The sequence below is a fragment of the Leucopleurus acutus genome (assembly GCF_964270905.1).
Source record: "Leucopleurus acutus genome assembly, chromosome: 5".
NCBI lineage: Eukaryota > Metazoa > Chordata > Mammalia > Artiodactyla > Delphinidae > Leucopleurus > Leucopleurus acutus.
In genome coordinates this window covers 109,006,459-109,013,279 of record NC_139147.1, presented here as the reverse complement: position 1 = coordinate 109,013,279, position 6,821 = coordinate 109,006,459, and the positions used below count along the sequence as shown (strand labels likewise).

General features: G+C 35.4%; 1 protein-coding gene across 2 annotated transcripts in view; it reads left to right on the top strand.

Moving 5' to 3' along the window:
- The first annotated feature begins 190 nt into the window (after nucleotides 1-190).
- The window catches only part of GMPS (guanine monophosphate synthase), a 112,469-nt gene continuing 105,838 nt past the window's right edge, over nucleotides 191-6,821 (top strand). For both annotated transcript variants that reach the window (XM_082840348.1, XM_082840347.1), the window contains exons 1-2: nucleotides 191-227; nucleotides 5,759-5,873. The gene's annotated coding sequence lies outside the window, so the exon portion shown is untranslated. The remainder of the gene's footprint in view (nucleotides 228-5,758; nucleotides 5,874-6,821) is intronic.

Genomic DNA, 6,821 nt, shown 5'->3' with positions numbered 1-6,821 from the left:
GGACCTCATGGGAGGATTAACGCGGGTGCACCGTGCGGCCGGGGCGGGGCGTCGCGCAAGCTCCGGCTCTGTGAGCACTTGCGGCGGCCTGGAAAGCGTGGGTCTCGGTCATTGGGCTCCTGCGGCCACGTGATGGATTCAGCTAGGTCGGACCCCACCGCCTAAGGTTAACACGGTTCAACCTTTGAAGCCCGGGCGACGCTGTGAGGGCTCGTCACTAGGCTTGGGTGGGTAATACCCAAGCTCCAGGCTGGGAATTTTGTGATGCTCCTGCTTTCGTGGGCCGGGCAGTAACAGAGAGGAGGGGGATTGAAGTTTACGGAATTTCCTTATCAGCCGGCAGGGGCGCTTTGTGCCCCCAGAAGGGTAAAAAAGTCCTGGCTAAAAGGTGAAGCGCGTCCCTTACAGTGCCTACTTATTCATGGAATGAATGAAACTGCTCAAGAGGCGCTAGGTTTCGTTGTAGTCCGTTTTTCCAAAGTGGTGGAAAAAGTGTAGGGGAACTGGTGTCTGGGTAACAAGCTAGTTACATTGGGTAGATTGGAATGATAAGACTCGTTACATCCCTCTATCTTTGAGCTATTGTAAAAGATCTTGTAAGAGCCAAATATTAAAATTTTGTTTCATGTTAACAGGTGTGAGTTATTGAAATGATCCTACAGAGAACTTAACCTTGAGTAACTAGTATCGTAATTTGTAATGTATAGAAAATACGTTACCTATACAAGTTACATATATACATATATGTGTATATATGGTGCTTTCCATTGGGTAATTAAATACTAAAAACAAAAACTTAAAAACTATAATTAAAGTTAGGGCGTTCCCTGGCGGTCCAGTGGTTACGCCAGGGCCCTTTCACTGCGGTGGCCCAGGTTCAACCCCCGCAGTGCAGCCAAAAAAAAAAAAAAACCCCCAAACAAAAACTGTAATTAAAGTTAAACCTCACACCATTTAAAAGGTAAAACATGTTATAGTTGGCCTCTTACAAATATAAATGCAAATGTTGAAATAACTGTTCATCTCAAAATTATTCGGAAAAAAAGATTAGCTTCCTGAAGATGGACCTTAAAATTTGAATACAATATTGTATCTTGATCAATAACTCCAGAACTTGAATAGAGAGTTCTTGCATTTTATACATGAAAGTGCCATCAAGCCTCACATTCAGTCATGAATTACCCATACTGCTTAAGGATACCACCTACATTGGTAGTTCAATAAGAAAGAAAGAAAAGAAGTAAGAAGGGAAAGCAAGATCATTTTAGGCTTCTAATTTCTTGAACTCCCATAGCCAATTAATTGGTCACCTGTCAAACTTCTTGAAATATATCCTCATGACCCATTTTATGAAGAGTTTCCTGGCTATTCCTAATCTCTAGGAAAATGTGGTTATTCTGAACTCTTTGTTATCACTTTGCTTTAAAGCTTGCATTTATAATTTTTTTTCCTGACTTCTTTCTCTAAACTCATTTATGTCAGGGCCTATGTTGTCTTCATGTTTGATTTTATAGCGGCCAATACAGTGCTGACACATGGTAGGTATCCAGTAAATATTTGTCAAGTGAATTGTGTCATAAGGTATCAGAGGCTGAATTAATAATATGGCCCTTTCAGAAATTGTTAGTATGACCAAGTATAAATTTCTTCATGTTTATTTTCAGTTTCCGCGTCTATCAATTGGGAATGTGCTGTATTATTTACCTTCAGCAAAGAGATGTTGAATGATTAACAAGGAGTCATTTAAAACAAAAATGAAGTGCTGGAGAAATGATAATGAATTATATTAGATTATGGAACTTGGAAAAAAAATTTGAATACAAAAAATTACACACTTATTAAATGTAACCTAGAGCTTACACAGGAAACCAAACTATACAAATAGCACATTTCTGAAAACTAACATTATGCAATGTTTCAGGAAAGTTTTTGCAGGGATGGTAGTTCTTAAGTTCCATTTGTGGGCATCAAAGGTCTGTTCATTTGCTGAGAATTTTTTTACATACATATGCATAGTAAGTGACAAGTAAATACTTGCGGAATGATGAATTATGTAATAGAAAGTTTAATACTAAGCTATGTAAGTGAAAATTATTTGTATTTCAAGACTAATTTTATAATGTATTACAAATTCCCATTCATATTGTCAGCATCCATTTAGATTTAAATATTGCAAAATAGCCTTTTGTGTGTGTGTGCTTTTTTATTTTGCCTGTAAGATCTTGGTATAGTCATGATTAAATTCTATTCAATTTTTATATGGTTAGAGAATTTCTTCAACTAATTTTTAAGATAGGGTGTGTAGGTAAATTGACTCTTTGCTTGTCCAAAAATTGTAGTTGTTGACTTCCAACTTCTACTATTACTGATAAGAAAGAAATATTCATCTTATTTTGTTTCTTTTGTAAATAGCTTGTTCTTTCTGTCTGATGCTTTAAGATTTTTTTCTTAATTTCTAGATATGTCTTTTAAAAAATAAATTTTAATCCTTCCTGGTTATATTCATTATGTATTGCTGAGTAACATACTACTTCAAAACTTAGCACTTTAAAAGAGCAAACATTTTATCTTACAGTTGTTGGTTAGAATTCAGAAATGGCTTAGCTGAGTGGTTCTGCCTTGGTATCTCTCATGAGGTTGCAGTGAGATATCAGCTGGGGCTTCAGTCATCTGAACGCTTGACTGGGGCCAGAGAATCCACTTCCAAGATGGCACACTCACATGGCTGTTGGAAGGAGGCCTCAGTTCCTTGCCATGTGAGTCTCCCTGTAGAGCTGATTAGGTAGTTTTCCAACATGGCAGTTGGCTTCCTCCAGAGCAGGTGATCTAAGAGAAAGAGCAAGGAAGAAGTTACAATGCTTTTATGACACAGTCTCAAAAGTCACATACTGTCACTTTATTTATTCTTTAAAATCTCCACCATATTCCTTTCATCAGAAGCAAGTCACTAAGTCCAGCCTACACTCAAGGGAAGGAGAATAAAGCTCCACCTCTTGAAGGGAGGAGTATCAAAGGATTTGTAAACATAGTTTAATACTATCACACTGGGTATCAGTGAATCATTTCAATCTGAAGATAAAAATTTTTTTCCAGTTCAGCAAAGTTTTCTTCTATTATTAAAAAAATTACATGTAATAATTTACTTGTAGATTTTTAAGGGTTTTTAAAATTGAGACATTTTCAGGAAGGAAAGGTGCAATTTTGGCTTAACTCAGCTGTAGGTGCCAATGGAAGGACTTTGCTATATTATAAATCATTTGAATTACAATCTGCTATTGTATTTGTCATCTAACCCCTAAATCCATAGGTTACTATTAGAGTTAATACTAGCTATAGTTATAAATATAGTTATATATCAATTTATAACTATAGTTATATTATTATTGTTAATATTACTAACCCCAACACACCTACTCTGTATCTCTGATACTGATATTACTACTGTTACTGATGTTTCCTAGAGCCTCAAAGAAACTCCAGGGATGTCAAGGATAAAAAAAAAAACATAGACTACTGAAATATGCTATAGTCCAATTATTTTCTTAGATATTCAGATGCTACAACAAAATATATTGAAGTCCATCAGACCAAGTAAGTTTATATAGTAATTGGTACTTGTGGATTACTATAAATAAAAAAAATTGTATCTCCTTAGTGTAAACCCTCAGGACTATTCTTGTGTATTCAGATGGTCTTCATGTACTTACTCTATCAACTGTGACCTGTAGTTTGGACAGGTAATCCTGCATTTCCAAGTATTCAAAACAAACCTCTTAGTAACATTGTTTTTTAAAGCCCAGTTAACTTATCAGGAGGAGTTCAGGACATAGGTGTCTACACTGACTACAAGTTTCTAATCTAAAACAAGTGACCATACTGACCATGATACCAAAAAACCCCCCCCAAAAAAGAAATTCAACAACTAATATAAATCTGATGTCTAAAATCATCCAGAATAATAAAATTGCCCTTGACTATTTTCAGGCTAGCCAAGAGAGCCATACAATAGCTAATATATCTTGTACCCATCAAAAAAAAAAAAATGAAATGATTAGTCATTTTTTTAAAAGGCTGTTTGGTTAACTAAGGTTGATCAAACTGATCCTTGATATTTAGTCTCCTTATTAGGTACAGGCTACCTAAAAAATTAAATACAAAATAGTTTCCAAATGTCTCATGATATAAAATTGTCCTCATTATGCCATTCTCCCCAATCTGCCAGAGGTTTAAATGTTACTACATGGCTATCCAGAGCTGACATTCAACTAATAATGCTGCATCAAAAAGAGCCAAATCCCTCTTGGTCAATTCCTCTCATTTAAGAGCAGAATTTTGACCAAAAGCACTTTGAGGGTGAGGATAGTCAAGAAATTCTGATGTAGGATATGGTGCAATCTTGGTGTAATTAAGGTGTAGGTAGCAATGTAATACAATGCCAGATACTACACATAGTAAGCCAGCTGGTCATACATAATGTATACTTCACATTGAGTATCTAAACTCTTGACGTTTCTTAGAGGATCCAACCCTAACCCTAAAAACATATTATATTCCCTGAACTTGATACGGCAGTTTTAAAAACATAGCTTCCAAATTCTTTGCCACTTCTCCCTTTGAGAGGTAGAGTCTATGTCCCTTTCCTTGAATCTAGGCTCTGTGGCCAATAGAATACAGCTTGGGTGATGCTGGAATAATTTCCAGGCTCAAGTCTTAAGAAACTGGTAGTTTTCACTTCCTGTCTCTTGAGATAATCACTCTTAGAACTGAGTTCCATGCCCATACTTATGATACTGATGACCATTTAGGTTCTTTCTGGTTTGATGGTTTGTTTTCCCAATACTCTCCCAAATACATACATAAAATGTAAAATTTATATCAATATTATAAATGTGTATAAAAATAAAACACATATATATTTTAGAAGTGAAATTTCTGGGTCGAAATATATATTTAAAATGTAATATATTACCAAATAGTCCTCCAAAAAGTTCTGTACTAATGTATACTGTTTAGCTGTGATTAATTGGATTTGCTTGCCCCCATCTACCCTTCGTATTTCAAACTTGTCAGTCTACACCAGTATGAAAGCACAAATATGTGATGTTATTTTAATTGTAATCTATTAATGATAAAAGCATATGTGCATGTTTATGATATCAATTTTTAAAAATTTTAGTTCTTCCTTCCTGTGACTTGAGGCTGAAGCTCTCAAAAACAAGATATGAATTACACCAAAAAAAGTTACTTATAACATATTATTATATGATTGTTGTTCACTATTGCCAACAAAAAAAATGTCACTCACCATCTGTTTCTACAAGAATGAAGTTCACTAGCCACTGTAGTCACTAACCTTTAACACACCCTGAAAGGAATTCAGGGTGGAGATCAGAAATGAGGCACTCTATGCTCTGGGAAAACTGGCAGAACAGGCCTTCTCATAGTGAAATATTTTCAGGAGAAAATTTTATGAACCAAATTTCTTGCACCTTCTCTTACCTAGAAAAGCACTAAAATCATTAACGGAGACATCTGCTCCTTGTGACTAGCAGCAATCTTCTACTGAGATGTGTGCTTGATTGCATATACCTCTTCGCCAAAATCACACATGTACTGACCTCCCCACCTTACCTCTTCTGAGTGCTTCTTCAGAACTCTCTGAAGGGCTGTCTCCCGGGCTATAGTCTATAGTCTTCAGTAACTCCCCAAATATAACTGAACTCAGAGCTCTCACATTGTGCTTTGTTTTTCCTTTCAGTTGACACCATCAATCCATTTTTGTTCCTTTGCTGGTATCCTGTTTTTCCATTTGGAAGCTTGTGGAGTTTTCTTTTTTTTTTCAGAGTTCAGAATTTTCACCAGAATGTGTGAAGGTATGTGCATGTATGTTTTTCTGTTAATCTTATTCAACATTTATTAGGCCTTTTTGAAGAAAGTTCCAAATCTTTCATGAATTAAGGGAAATTTTCTTTTATAATATATTTGATTTTTCCTTTTTTTCTTTCCTCTTCATTAACTCCTGGAAATCCTAGTAAACTTTTAGTTTGTTTACTGGACTTATCTCTTTAGTCTTCTCTTACAACTTTCCCTTTTCTGTTTTGCTTTATGTTATTATAAACTTCCAAACTAGGTCTGTCCAAAACAAATTGGAATTGTATAGTTAAAATTTGTGCATTTTGCCAGGGGTTAGGGAGAGGGAGGAATGAGAAAGGGGAGCACAGATAATGTTTAGCGAAGTGAAAATACTCTGTATGACACCATAGTGATAGTTATATGTCATTATGTATTTGTCCAAACCCACAGAATGTATGACATCAATGTAAACTATGAACTTTGGGTGATAATGATATGTCAGTGTAAGTTCATCAGCTATCACAAATGTACCACTCTGTGATGTTGATGATGGGGGAGGCTGTGCATGTGTGGGAACAAGGGGCATATGGGAAATCTCTGTACGTTCTGCTCAATTTTGCTGAGATAAAATAAGCCTATTTTTTTAAAAACCTGTGCATTTCAAAATAATGTAAATTTATCTCATGAGAAAAATGACTGTAAAAAACTATTTGCATGAGGGTTGGAAGTGATGAAGGTTTGATGAATTAAGAATGGCAGATTATCAACAACTATTGACGTTTGGTGATATTGGAGTTCATTATACCATTCTGTTTATTTCATACATGTTCAAAATTCTATGTAATGAAAAGTAAGAAGAAAAACAAACAAAACAAAACAAAACAAAACAAAACAAAACAAAACAAAAGTTGGTTAACAGCCTTAGTAGTTCTGCTATTTGGTCTGTTTCAGAAAACAAAAACAAAAGC